Raw genomic sequence first — 14,932 nt, 5'->3', positions numbered from 1 at the left:
AATCAGCTGCTCGTGCTAAATCAGGTTGTGCTGAAGCTGATAAAGCTGTTTGCTGTTTGCCACAAGGAGGCAAATTGCTGGGAAGCAGAGGCTGCACAGTGGGGCTTTGGCAACATTTGCTGTATATGATGCACAAACATTTCCACCCACTTTTGGGAAAGTGCGTTTTATACACCGAAAAATACGGTAGCTAGTTTTGATGATCATTTATATAAAGGCATAGATTTCAAGGTACTACTTCATATCATTCACAGATGTTCCACACTGCACCATGCAATTGCCTTGGCTAATTTTACATCCTGTGTGTAAATTTATCTGGAAATTTCTTTGCTACTTTTTAAAATCAGAACAAACATTTGCCAGATTTTCTGATATAATAAAGTAAAATAAATAAATAAAATAAGTTCTGTGCCAATTCAGAAAGCTCAAACTGACCAAAGAGCTGCTGATACAGTTCTACAGAGGAATTATTGAGTCTGTCATCTGCACCTCTATAACTGTCTGGTTTGGTTCCGCAATCCAACAAGATAGACACAGACTTCAGAGGGTAATTAGAACTGCAGAAAAAAACAATTACTACCAACCTGCCTTCCATTGAGGACCTGTATACTACATGAGTCCAAAAGAGGGCTGTGAAAATATTTACAGACCCCTCACATCCTGGACGTAAACTGTTTCAACTCCTACCCTCAAAACGACTCTATAGAGCACTGCACACCAGAACAACTAGATACAAGAACAGTTTTTCCCGAACGCCATCACTCTGCTAAACAAATAATTCCCTCAGCACTGTCAAGCTAGTTACTAAGTCTGCATTATTATTAATCTTCTCATCGTTCTTGTCACCCATCTCCTCCCACTTATGACGGTATGACTGTAACCTTGTTGCTGGTATCCTTAAGATTTATATGACTGTTTCTCTATGACTATCATTAACTGTTGTACCTTATGATTCTTGACAAATGTATTTTTTCTTTTATGTACTCCAAGATGCACCAAAACAAATTCCTTGTGTATCCAATCACACTTGGCCAATAAAGAATTCTATTTTATTATATTCTAAATAAAGTTGTCTCCTTTGATGTCAACAGTGTGTGCTGACTGTTTTATCCCAGCATTCTAGACATAAACCCAATATTTTTTCCTTGTTTTCCTAATCTTTCTTCTGATTATCACAAAGTATTCTAAGATAAAAAATACTTCTCAAAGAACTTAATGAATACATAATATGTGCAGGATTGCCTAATCATTTGGATACCTGGATCTGTGATTTCTTACAGAATCCACAAGGCTTGTGGAAAAAAAATATAGGCATCATTTAATTTTATAAAAAGCCTAACAGTAAATCCTTCGTATTTTATAGCCATGGACTTTAATAAAGTACAATGGAGTTTTTAAATATGGGTAGTAATTAAATTGGCATGTATAATTCTAAAGTTAAAACAACTTCTTAAGTCTTTCTTGTAAGTATATCAGATATGCTTGGATGATTTAAGGGGTGTACCACACCAACGTATTTTTTGTGTACTTTAGTTTACAGATGCCATTCTGTTAGTGGAGTAGATTCTAAAATTCCACCATACATTGTGAATTCTCAAATCATCTAATGTTTTTGTCACAGGTAGAAGAAAGTGAAGAAGAATCCTGATGAGTGGATATTCATTTATATAACATGATGTAAGTATAGTTTCCCATTTTAACAAAAGTAAAATAAATCCAGCTTTTGGAAACTCACAATATGCCAATCCTCTTATCTGATGAAGAAGCCAAGATTTATAGCCCAGGCTTTCAGTGTCTTATTATATGTGACAGTCAGTTTAATCTAATTTTGATTCTAGATGACATAGGAACATGTTACAGTACTTCTGTCTTTGGTTAGAGCTGATCTGTTATTTTTTGTTGCAAAATATAGGTTCAAAGATAAATAATATACCATAAAATTACATCAATGTTTTAAACAAGTAGATTATTCCCATATCTTCAGTCATAATAAGTGATTTTTGTCTCAAGGCATTGAGTGTTGGAAAATGCAAATAGATGTTATATTCATCTGTACGGATTAGGGATGGAGGGAGGAGCTAAACTGTGCCGGTAGGACATATGTTTCTCTCCTGCTTGTTTTTAACTTTTATCCTAGCTTAATCCTGTTTTTCACCCCTCAATACATCTACGAGGAGTTCTAAATGTTTGATGTTTATTATTTAATGTCCTCAGCCTCCTATTTTTTGTAACTGGCTAACTATCTTTCCTATTTGCCTTTGCTAGCAACTTTGTTTAACTATCCTCAGATAACATTGTTTGTTAGGCCTAATTGCCGGGCCTTGCTGACTGTTTTTCACTGCCTTACACCTCTGGCAAATAATTCAGCAACCTGATCTGCTTTGAGCCGACTTGAAGCATTATTCAAGGTCTTGCCTGTACTTGGGATGCCATTTTGTTGTGACCTCAAACACCCAACTTTAATTCACCAACTGACTGTTTAGTTGCCCTTAAGGACCTTACTGTATAGTTACAATTCCTTTACGAAGGAGTACCCGAATGTTTTTGATATGAGCAAACATAAACGCTGCCGTTCCTTGTCTCCTATGGCCTCCAGTTTGGAGGTTATTTCCGATAATGCAGTTGGCCTCTGTCCAAGGTAAAAAAGACAGACGTTCTGAAATTGTTGGCTAAGGATTTGAATTCCTCAATCACTTCCTTGGACGAATTCTTACGCAACTTACCATCTTCAGAGTTTGCGCCATGTGTCCTGCCGGAGGACCTGGAATGTGCGGTTGCCTGCCCATGCGATGTGTTTTCTCCATCGGACTGCACGTTACCAACTGATGCAGACTCTACTTCGCCCCATTCTCTTCCCTCCTTGTCCTTTCTGCGGGAACAGTCGCCTTTTGCTGACACCGTCCAGCCATCTGACGTCCACCTCTTGCAACAATTCTGTCTCCGCCTGGCTGAATCCATCACACCCTTGACGACCTCTATTAGAGTGTTGGAGGCAAAGTGAGCTCCCTTGAAAAGGCAGTTTTTATGTCACAGTCTGTCAGAAACCTTGGTCACGTATTGGACCAGCCACCAGCGGATAGCCACACTCCACCGCGATGGATGTATCCAGTTAATCTTCAATTGCTTCTGGATAATTTATGCTTGAACCTGGCTCACTCCCGTTTTAACAAGTATAACTGGAATACCCGCAAATCCATTTTATCTACAGTGAGGTTCCTGTCCAATCTTAGCATTTTGAGTAAAGAACTGCTTTCCATGGAATGGCTTCCCAGTACCTCCAAATATAAACATCTGATCCTCAAGTTCGGCTCATCTAAGATCCCCTCGCACCTTTGTGGTTTCCGCAACCACCTAAACTACCTCGGAATTTTCCCTCAAAGATGTATTACAAATACACAACTAACACCGCTTAGGATGAACTCAGCTATCGGGGTCACCCGACCCTGGATAGGGCCGAAGTGTGAGGACTACTACATGGAAGCTGAAAGCCCTGTGCCAGCTACAATTACTGGAGTTACTAACCTCCCGGTGACCCAGCACCAATGGGAAGATAACCTTGGGAGAAGAGGTTCTCCCCCCAGAAAACAAACTCCTGACATCCCCGCTCCTGAGGGTGCTTCAGGGCTTGCTCCCACCTCCTTGAGCATTTGTCCTTCCCCTCCTTCGAGGAACATTCTTAACAATGCGCCAGTATCTCATCCCATTCAAACGGCTAGTTTGCCATCTCAGGACTCTTGGAATCTCCCTCTCTCTCCATCAGTTACTATTATTAAACCGCGCAATGGCTGTATCTCCACTGATGACAACGATATCATACAGGTGCTCTCCTTGACAGATTCATCTGCACAACATCTAAATCATCATCAATGTCAGGATGACTGTCCCAATCTAAATGTGCCCAGGTACTCGAATCCGCCAAGATCTAATAATAACACTAAAATCAATCAAAACGCAACTAGAACGGATAAACAAGGCAAGATTACAGACTTTTTTGGCCAAAACTTTACCCCGCCTTCCCATCAACCCTCTGCAATTTCCAAATGACAGTCAAAGACTAACCCCCCTAATATTCCCTGGTCTATCTTGAGCTGGAATATTGCAGGCTGGATGTCAAAAAGGGCCGACCCAGACTTTTTGAATTATCTTAAAAAATTCCAGATCCTTTTATTCCAGGAAATGTGGGAGGTAAATGATATTCTCTTATGTGGTTATGAGGTTACATCCCTGCCCGCCCTTTCTTCATCTTGTGGTGGCCATCCTAGTGGCAGCCTTGCAATTGGTATCTCCCTGGACCTGCATGCGGAAGTAGTTTATGTGGATTCCCATCAGCCTTATGTCCTCACAAGTGTGATCTCTGTTGGGAAGGTCTTCTTCCTGACGTTTAATGTCTACCTTCCTCCCAGGGGTTCCTATAAGGACCTGGATTGGAAGAATATCTCACAACTATCATAGTTAGATTTCCTCACCCCTTGGTCCTCTTGGTGGGGGATTTAAATGCCCGCACAGCAGGGAGCTGGGAAACCTTGGTAGTTTCCCGTTGGTGGGCAGGACCAAATAAGGACAATCACCCCTTGGAGACCATAAAAGGGAGAGTCTCCAGGGGCGGGGCTGGCGTTGCGACCAGACGGCGGGAAGTTTTCGGGGCTCCGGAACTACTGCCAATATCTTCATCACAGGACGATCCAAATTGGATCTCACTGTCCTGTTGAGACAATGATGGAGAAGGGCACATTCTGTTGATCCCAGGGACACTGCAAAGTCCCTGGTTGATCCAGGAGAAGCTCTTTTTTCCAGCGCTGAAGAGGCAGCCATTAAGCTGCTGAAGTTGGGAACAGCCCCGAACAGAAGAGAATGAGTGAAAGTGTTACGATCTGGTGAGAGTTTTTCTAATTTGACTTTAAAAACACCCTGAAGAGCAAATGCAATTAGGATTCAATATAGAAGTAACTCAGCGGCAGAATTGAGCCTGAATTTAAGTTAATTTTCCTAAAATATAAACTATTCCTATGTGTGGATGTCAGTGGAAAGTTTTACCTTAAACTTGACTGGACTGGAAAGGAGACTTACTTTTTTATCTGCTTAAATATTAAATTTTTGATGTTGACTGAGATTCTTAATTTTGGAATTAGATTTGTCATTTTTGTTTTGGCAGACTTTTATTTTTTAATATTCTTTCTGCTTTATTGCTAATTGAAAGGAGAAGTGATAGTGGAAGAAATAAGAGACATTGCCATCTAGTGGATTGTATTTTCCTTTTGTTTTTTTTTAACTGAGGGGAAAGGGAAAAAAGTAGCAACTGTGTTATTTTCCAAAGTCAATTGGCTAACTTACAGATAAAATTTAAAAAAGACATCAAAGAGTGTCTACAAGTCTGTTTATATAGGTGTCTTGCTGAGAAAAGCATGGTTGAAAGGCGATTAAAACTGGATGCACAGAAAGCCTTTGACAATGTGAACTGGCAATTTATGATACTACAATTGAAACAGATGGGCTTTGGAGAGAAATTTGTCCAAGCTATAGAAGCTATATATTATAAACAAACAGCAAAAATAATGATGAATGGAGAGCTGACAGAATTTATTGAAATACAAAAAGGAACGAGACAAGGTTGTCCATTGTCACCATTGTTGTTTGTGTTAACATTAGAAGTACTAAACAGAAATATTAGAGAAGAAAAGGGAATAAAAGGAATGAAAATTCAAAATCAAGAATATAAATTGCAAGCATTTGCTGATGACCTGGTGTTTATCTTGGAAGAACCACTTCAATCTGTAAACAAATTGATAGACAAAATAGGACATTTTGGGAAAGTGGCTGGTTTGAAAATAAATAAAGACAAAACGAAGATGTTGACCAAAAATATGTTAAAAAAACAGAAAGAAGAATTGGCGGAAGTATCAAGGATGCAGGTCACGAATAAGGTTAAATATTTGGGAATACATTTGACAGCAAGATATGATACTCTTAAGGAGAATAATTATGATAAGCTTAAACAACAGATAGCGACAGATCTAACAAAATGGGAGAATTTGCAGTTATCATTGATAGGGAAAATATCAACTATTAAAATGAATATACTGCCCAGACTTTTATACTTATTTCAGACAATTCCAATTAAGTTGGGGAAAAAATATTTTGAAGATTTAAATAAAATGGTGTTAAAATATATATGGCAGGGCAAAAAGGCAAGGATAAAACTAAAATTGATGCAAGATGGTAGATCAAGAGGAGGTTTTGGTTTGCCGGATTGGGAATTATATTATCAAGCTTGTAACTTGATGTGAATTAAAGAATTGATAACGCTAAGGAATATTAGATTGTTGACTTTAGAAGGACATGATTTATTGTTGGGTTGGCACACTTTTATGTGATATAAAAGTACAAAAGTACAGGGTTATTTCAGAAGACATATTTATTTTTATTTATTTTTATTTTATATTGGATTTCTATACCGCCCTTCTCCCTGAGGACTCAGGGCGGTGTACAGCCAGATTAAAAAACATGCAGAACAAATATTAAAAACAATTAAAAGATATATAAATTTGGCCCAATTAAAACTCATTTACCAATTAAAAACGTTTAAAACATTTAAAAACAGTTAAAAATTTCATCTTAAGCCAGCCCGGCTTGTTTAAATTAATGGGTTTTAAGGGCGCGACGGAAGGCACTGAGGTCTTGGATTCTCCTTATCTCTGGGGGGAGCTGATTCCAGAGGGTAGGTGCCCCCACAGAGAAGGCTCTCCCCCTGGGGGTCACCAGCCTACATTGTCTGGCTGATGGCACCCCGAGGAGGCCCTCTCTGTGGGAGCGCACGGGTCGATGGGAGGTCGTTGGTAGCAGCAGGCGGTCTCGAAGATAGCTAGGCCCTATGCCATGGAGCGCTTTAAAGGTGATAACCAACACCTTGGTTATATGATACGAGAGTCTTTGTTATTAAACTGGGAGAAGATCAAATAATGTTACTATTTAAAAATTCCAGTCTGGTTATCACCTATTGAAGCAATCTCACACACAATAACATTTAGGAAGGAACGAATTGTTAGATATGGTGAATTATTAAATGAAAGGGGTGAACTTAAGTCAAAGCAAAAACTAGAAGAACAAGAGCTTGAAATGGATTGGTTTTCATATATGCAAATACAGTCTAGATATGATGAAGATTCTAAAAAGGATGGTTTTTATAGTAACTTGACAAACTTAGATAAAATCTTAATAGGTTCTGATGACCATGTAATTAAAAAATTGTACAGTCATTTATTAGAAGTAAAATTGGCAGAAGAACAAGTTAAAGAAACAATGATTGCATGGGGGAAAAATATGGGTCATGGGATTGACTTAGAGAAATGGGAAAAATTATGGTTGCAGAATTATAAAATGACAATGTCAACAGCATATAAGGAAAATCTGTATAAGATGTTTTACAGGTGGCATTTACCCCCGGCGAGAATAGCCAGAATGTACAAGAATAAATCAGAGAAATGTTTGGAAGTGTCATCAGACTCCGGGTTCATATAACCATATGTGGTGGACATGTGCAGAAGCTAAAAGATATTGTACTAAAATCCACAAATGGTTAGAAAAAATGACAAAGAAACATATTGACTTTAAACCAGAGATATTTTTATTGGGGATTTTACCAGAAATATACAATAGAGAAATGAGATATTTAATTGTGAATGTTTTAACGGTGGCTAGAATTGTATTTGCTAGAAACTGGAAAGGTGAGAAGATACCGACGGATGACGACGTTATCAAGAAAATTTTGGAGTGTGCTGAAATGAGTAAATTGAGATTTGAAATTAGGGAACAAGAAGATAAACAATATTATTTGATATGGGATTTATTTTATCAATGGTTAGACAAGAAAGAATGGAAATGAAATATGAAATATGAAATGGATAAGATAATAAAACATATAAAGGTTTTTTTTTCCCCTTATAGAGAACAATTTACTGTTAAATAATTGGTAAATGAGAATAATAATGTAATAAACTGTTAAATAAGAAAATGTGGGACAGAGGATTAAGCACAAAAGATTTGTAACCGATCAATACACTTTCTGTAATTGTAATGGATGATAATTGTTTTATGTTTTAAGTTTTGTTTAAAAATAAAAAAAAATTCCAAAAAAAAAGTGGGGGAGAAGTCTCCAAAGACCTGAAAGTTGATAGAGCAGGGACCAACTTGGCCCTTCTCACTGTCAGGTTGGACCTTTTTCCCCTTAACGGCAGATGTGCCTTGGACGTTCCCGGGGAATTTACCAATCTGGCCAAAAGAGGCAATAGTACTATAGACTATGTCCTGGTCTCAAGAGCTTTTTTGCCCTATGTCATCTCCTTTAAAGTGGATGACATGATATTTAGTGACCACCTTCCCCTCACCTTGGACGCACTCCTGAATAGACCACAAAATTGTCTTACCCATTCTTCCCCAATAGCTGCCAATACCAGAGGATCCCTGATGGTATTGAAATGGTTGAATACCCTGGCCTTATCCCACGCGAGCTTTTATGATCAAGAGTCAGCTAAGGCCACTCCCAGTGCACTCTTGACCGCCTTTATGGATTGCTCAAGTGACTTAATAGCCTCCTTTAAGCCCCCTACTCTTATCCTTGGTAGAGCTTCTCAGAGGAAGGGCCCCCCCTGGTTTAATATACAATGCAAACAAGCCAGGAACTGATTGAGATCCATATTTTTTTTTAAATTTGATTTATGTGCCGCCCTTCTCTGGAGACTCAGGGCGGCTTACAATGTGTTAAGCAATATATATATCCTTATATATAATATATATCCTTTGTAAAAATTCTGATTCGTTGAGAGCCCCTCCCACTTCCTTTATGGCTAAGAAGACATATAAGTCTGCTCTCTTAAGAGCCAAACAAAATTGGCAACGATTAAGGTGGAACACCTTATTAGATGCCGTGCAATCCTGTAATCCTCGTGATTTTTGGAGTTTGCTGAATAGAAGGCCAACTAGTAGGTTTATTTACTCTATATCTGCCCCCACATGGGAACTCTTCCTACGCCAAGTCTTTTATGACGCAGACTCGCCATCCTTTACAGCGTTAGATTCCCCCCCCCCTGAACAACTCCCTAGATGGTCCCCTGTGAACCCCTCCACTATCTCGAAGCTAATTCGACAACTCAAATTGGGAAAAGCCCCTGGCCCTGACCTTATCCCTGCTGAGGCCATTCAAGCCCATAAGGACTGATGGATTACTGTCCTTACTGAGGTATTTAATGTGATTAATCAAACAGGCATTATCCCTAAGGTCTGGAAGGATGCCATCATTGTGCCAATTCATAAGAAAGGTTGCCCCTCCAATCCAAGCAATTTTTGAAATATCAGTTTACTGTCAGTTTTGGGGAAACTCTATGCCAGATTCCTCCTGTCCAGGCTGGAGTGCTGGGTTGAGGAGGCTTGTCTGCCCGGTCATAAGCAGGCGGGGTTCAGAGCAGATCATTCTACTATTGACCATGCTCTGATCCTATACCATCTAGCCTTAAAATACTCTAACCCTAGGAAAGGCCGTCTCTGCATTGCCTTTATAGACTTAAAGGCTGCTTTTGACAGTATCCCCAGATATAAACTGTGGGGCAAACTCCTTTCCTGGGGCATCGATAAAAGACTTCTCTGGCTCATCTCCCAACTGCATGAGGGAACGGAGGCAAAAGCGCACCTTACCCCACAAGGGGACCTTTCCAATGCCATCCCTGTAAATAAGGGGGTCTGATAGGGATGTATATTGGCACCCCTTCTTTTTAACTTATATATTAGCAATTGGAGAAGGGTGTTAATGGTCCAACTGGATTATATCCATGCCCCCAGATTAGCTGACTACAGGTGCCTGCTCCTGCTCTATTCTTTCTATTCTGCGATTCTTTCATTCTCTTGGGTGGGTCTGCTTAGAGCCCTTAAAATCCTTTCCAACTATTGTTGTGCCAACCAACTCTTTATCAACCATTCTAAGTCTAAGATTATGATTTTCTCAAGAAGCAGGAAAAACTATCAATGGCAGCTTGATAGCATACCAGTGGAACAGGTCCATAGATTCCAATATTTAGGCATTCTTTTCTAATCTAATGCCATGTGGCTTGCGCAGGTCAAGTCCCTCCACACCAAGGCCAAGGCCACTACACATGCCCTTCTGCAATTCTTTTACATGGAGGGAGCCCAACATATTCCCTCAGTATTAAAACTATATAGGGCAAAGGTGATAGCTGCCATTACATACGGTGCTCCCCTTTGAGTTCAAACAAATATTTACCTCCTCGAGTCAGTTCAAAGCCAGTTCTTATGCCATCTAATGGGAGTCCCCCCCTGTGTGAGTAATGCTGCAATCCGCTTGGAACTGGGCACACCATCTCTTGGTACTGTTCTGTGGAAGCGTGCTATTGGCTACTGGCTGACCCTGTAGGTCAGACTTCCAGACTACTATTTAGGCCAGTGCTTATGGCGGGAGGACTTCCACAGTTCTTGGGCCCACAATATTCACACCAAACTTATGAAGATAAGTATTAACCCTATTGAAGCCCTTATGCTTGGCCCAGATGCAGCCAAATCACTGATATTCCAGCGATTGGACGATATTGAAAGACAACAGAATCTGGCACTTGGTGCAGGAGTATGGTCTCCGTTTTCTCTAGGTATTACTCCCTGAATGCACCCCCCCCAAATATCTCTCTACGCTATCCTTTGTTAAATACAGGTTGGCCTTTCTAAGGGTATGTTTTAATGTGATCCCCTCGAATGTCCTAGATAGCAGGTGCTCAGGGTGTGTGAAACCCACCTACTGTTCATGTGGTGGCCGATCTCTGGAATCGTTGGCTCACATCGTATTTACATGCCCCCATTATTGGGAGGTAAGGTCAGAACTTATCTCTCCCATTTGTCAAAGACTTCCTGGATTATCTGAAAATCTTAGTCTTCGCTTCTTACTCCAAGATACTGATTCTAAGATTACACTAAAGGTAGCAAATTTTTTTGCTGCAGTCTTGCGATGTAAGAGCCGGGGGAAGGGATGGGCTGGACCCATTGATTGAAGTCAGCTTTATTGATCATCAGCGGTTGAGTTAGCTGGTGATTGTATAAAGTGCCAATGTGTGGATTTTATGTAAATTGCAATATAGTATTTCCTACCTATGTACAATTTTAATCAACTATAGTCCATATAGATTGGAGCTAAAAATTTAAAATACATGAACTGTGAATTTGACGGAGTGGTTTCCACCACTGATCTTGTTGCTGTTTTGCACTTCAGTCTGGTCGTGTGCCAGCTATGTGTCTTGGACTTTTTTTTTTTTTTTTTGGTCTATGACTGCAATAAAGTATGCTGCTGCTTCATCTGTACAATCACTAAACAACCCATTACTTAAAAGCTTTGAGATTCGATGAGTCTGAAAGGCACTACATAAAATCAAGTTCTCTTATAGTCAATTTACTTGTCTGTAAGTCACAACCAGTGAAATGGGGAAAATGGTAAGTTAAAGTGATATAAAAACCATGAAGGTCTCTATTCATCAGGGTTAGTGTAGCATTTCTCAAGCGTCTGTCAGGAGAACTCATGTATATGCCTCAGGAGGTTTAGCTTGAGTATTTCTCTTCATGGAGGTTTTTTAGGCAAAATTGTTTTTATACTCTACGCAAGAAAGTGCTAATAGAACATTAAGATTATACGGGGAAACAGAGAAAAAGCAAAGGAAAAAAAGCAAACAAACCTGAATTAATGAAACCATTATCTGAAACTTCAGAAACGAAAAGCTCAGAAAGTAACATAAGGAAACTCCGTAAACTGACAACAGGTTATTATTAAAAGTTGAGAGCTGAATCCTTTACATACAATGTATTCATTTTTTGTAATGAATACTGGATATGATTATCTTGTCAAGCAGTTTATTTCAAGTGATAACATGAACTTGAGCTTGCCTGAAGAAAGAATATCTGGAATTTTACAGCAGGAAATAAAGTTAGATTAACTCTGTGGTGAAGTAGGCGATCAGTAGCCCAGGGCTTTCTGTGGTCTCACTGTATTAGTAATAGTAGAAATCATTGTGTGACTTTTGAACAAGAAACATATAAAGGATAAACCATGGTCTAACAGAGGCTTAAGATGCTTTGCTTTTTGTTTTGTTAAAATAAAACCTCAAAATTATGTTGGGGAAGGGAGCACAGTTAATCAAAGTGTTATCTATATTACATCATCACCTTTGGCCTTCAAAAAGAAAAATCACTGCAGCAGCCAGAACATTTTCCTTTCCTGCTCTAAGGCAATCTTCCTTAACTTGTGGGTGGAAGGGATCAACACATATAAACTGTACAAACTAGGGAAGTTATTCTGTTACAATTGATTCATCAATCCACGTTGGCCTTCCATTTACTGCTTTTTTTAAAATAAAAATCATCCCCCATCCTCTTTGATATCTAATCCAAGTATGTAATACATGTGAAAGAAGTATACTGCAGCATAGTTGTGTCATTAATTAACATTCGAAAGGATTGATGAAAAAAGAATGTTGCCACGTAAATATATTTAGCTGTTGTGGGTACAGTTCAGTAAAGTTATGCTTTCATTTCTTCCACTTCCATGCTATGCTTTATAGAAGTAACTTTTTAAATTAATAAATTAATAAGCATGTAGATATTTTGTTATATAATAGCTAAACTAAAATGTACTTAAAATATTCTGGATTCCTTTAGGATTGTATAGGATCCCTTAAAATATGTACAGTTCAAATTGCTAAGGTTCCATTAACTGATATTAACTGCAAGTTACAAGTGCTTTTTTAAAGGTTATACATTCAGGTATATTTTATTTGAAATATTTCAGAAAGACATGGATATATTTCTTGAATTACATTTATTATATGCAAAAAGAAAAGAAAAATGAAAGAAGGCAAAAAAGACTCTCTCTATCTATCTCTATCTATCTATCTATCTATCTATCTATCTATCTATCTATCCACACACACACACACACACACATATATATATATATATATATATATTTATTTCTTTTGATTCATAGGTATAAATGTGCGATATTTTTGAAATCAGGGTTTTTTCCTATGTTGAAAGATGTTAAAATGGCCATGGTGGGATGAAATCTCTATTCATCACTTTCAGACCTGTCAGAAATTTTATGTTGTTTCTTCTGTGACTTATGGGAGACTGGGATAGCACTATTTCGGCCTTTTTAGGCCTCTTCAGCCAGACACACCCATATTTTGTGACTCCTCCCTGTAGAGGTCAAATATTTATTTCTTTTGATTCATAGGTATAAATGTGCGATATTTTTGCAATCAGGGTTTTTTCCTATGTTGAAAGATGCTATCCCAGTCTCCCATAAGTCACAGAAGAAACAACATAAAATTTCTGACAGGTCTGAAAGTGATGAATAGAGATTTCATCCCACCATGGCCATTTAACATCTTTCAACATAGGAAAAAACCCTGATTGCAAAAATATCACACATTTATACCACCATGAATTAAAAGAAATAAATATTTGACCTCTACAGGGAGGAGTCATAAAATATGGGTGTGTCTGGCTGAAGAGGCCTAAAAAGGCCGAAATAGTGCTATCCCAGTCTCCCATAAGTCACAGAAGAAACAACATAAAATTTCTGACAGGTCTGAAAGTGATGAATAGAGATTTCATCCCACCATGGCCATTTTAACATCTTTCAACATAGGAAAAAACCCTGATTGCAAAAATATCGCATATATATATATGTATGTATGTATGTATGTATACAGTGTGTGTGTGTGTGTGTGTGTGTGTGTGTGTGTGTGTGTGTGTGTGTGTATTTGCAAAACTGGAGTGGAAAATTTAGACAAGACTAATTATCCTTCTTGTAATTCCATTTCTTTTTTCTTGTCTGTATAATACCATTGAAGACTCCTTATCTGAAGAGGAACATGGAAACAGAAGAATCAAAGCCAGAAGGAAGCAGCAGTTCCAGGCTTGTGTAGGTCAGAAGCTGAGCCAAGCAATATTGCTGGGTAATATAACAAAGGCATATGACCTTGTAGATCCTCCTTTAGATCCTAGAGAATGAATTTCAAAATGTGTTCATTCACCAGAAAATGTTATTGATCTTCTCAAATAAACAATTAAAATTTGGATACCTGACTACTTTTGTCATCATTGTGAGACATCAGGTTCATTGACTTTCATAATCTTTCTTTTTGGTTTCTGGGAGGTAGCCAGTTGAAATTATTTTATGTGATATTATCATTTTGGAAGAAAATATAGCAGTTCAATATGTAAATGTGAAATTGGGTTATAGTCCAAAAAAATGGAATTGAAATCAAATGAAGAAGTCTGGCTGCATCAAGTCAGGGGTTCAGCAAATATTATGTAGATAGAAAGAAATACATACTTCAGGGCTTTCCAGTTGATGTTGCGATGATACAGATGCAGGGAACGGGTCTCCATATTCCCTATGCTGACTTCTCCATTTTTGTGGGCTCCAAGAAGAGCCAAAGCTGCCTTGTAGGGGTGGTGAAGCAAAGATTGGCACCCTGAGAGGTCGAGGAGAGTCCCAGCTCTCCTGTCAACCCCGGGGTTTCTTCTCCCTCTCACCCATGGCAAGAAGAAGAGGCAGCCTAAAGATGGCAAAGCTGGGAGAGCCGATGAACATCTAAGACTGGTGCTGGAGCGAAGTAGGTGAACAGTGAGTGGAACTGGGGGAGATGAATTTTTTTTCACTTTAAATTTAACCCCAAGTAACAATTTAGAATTATCTGTTCAGAATCATCTCTGAAAGCAGCATCTATGCATTCTTAGAAACCACCAGACCAGAAGTGAAGGGTGCAGGAGTGAAAATAATAAATTTTGAAATATACAGAAAATTGGATTCTTAAACTAGGAAGGCGTGGTACTGGGAAGGCATTTTAAAATGCTGGAATCATTTATTTACAAAACTTTATTC

General features: G+C 38.6%; 1 long non-coding RNA gene across 1 annotated transcript in view; it reads left to right on the top strand.

Annotated features, from left to right (window-relative positions):
• Nucleotides 1–14,130, top strand: part of LOC148114300 (uncharacterized) — a 119,247-nt gene extending 105,117 nt beyond the window's left edge. The window contains exons 2-3 of the long non-coding RNA XR_015733962.1: nt 1,622–1,677; nt 13,896–14,130. This is a non-coding gene — a long non-coding RNA (uncharacterized LOC148114300). The remainder of the gene's footprint in view (nt 1–1,621; nt 1,678–13,895) is intronic.
• The last annotated feature ends 802 nt before the right edge of the window (nt 14,131–14,932 follow it).

The sequence above is a fragment of the Pantherophis guttatus genome, chromosome 4, assembly GCF_059756535.1.
Source record: "Pantherophis guttatus breed Tessera chromosome 4, ASM5975653v1, whole genome shotgun sequence".
Classification (NCBI taxonomy): domain Eukaryota; kingdom Metazoa; phylum Chordata; class Lepidosauria; order Squamata; family Colubridae; genus Pantherophis; species Pantherophis guttatus.
This window is presented reverse-complemented; position numbering and strand designations above follow the sequence as displayed.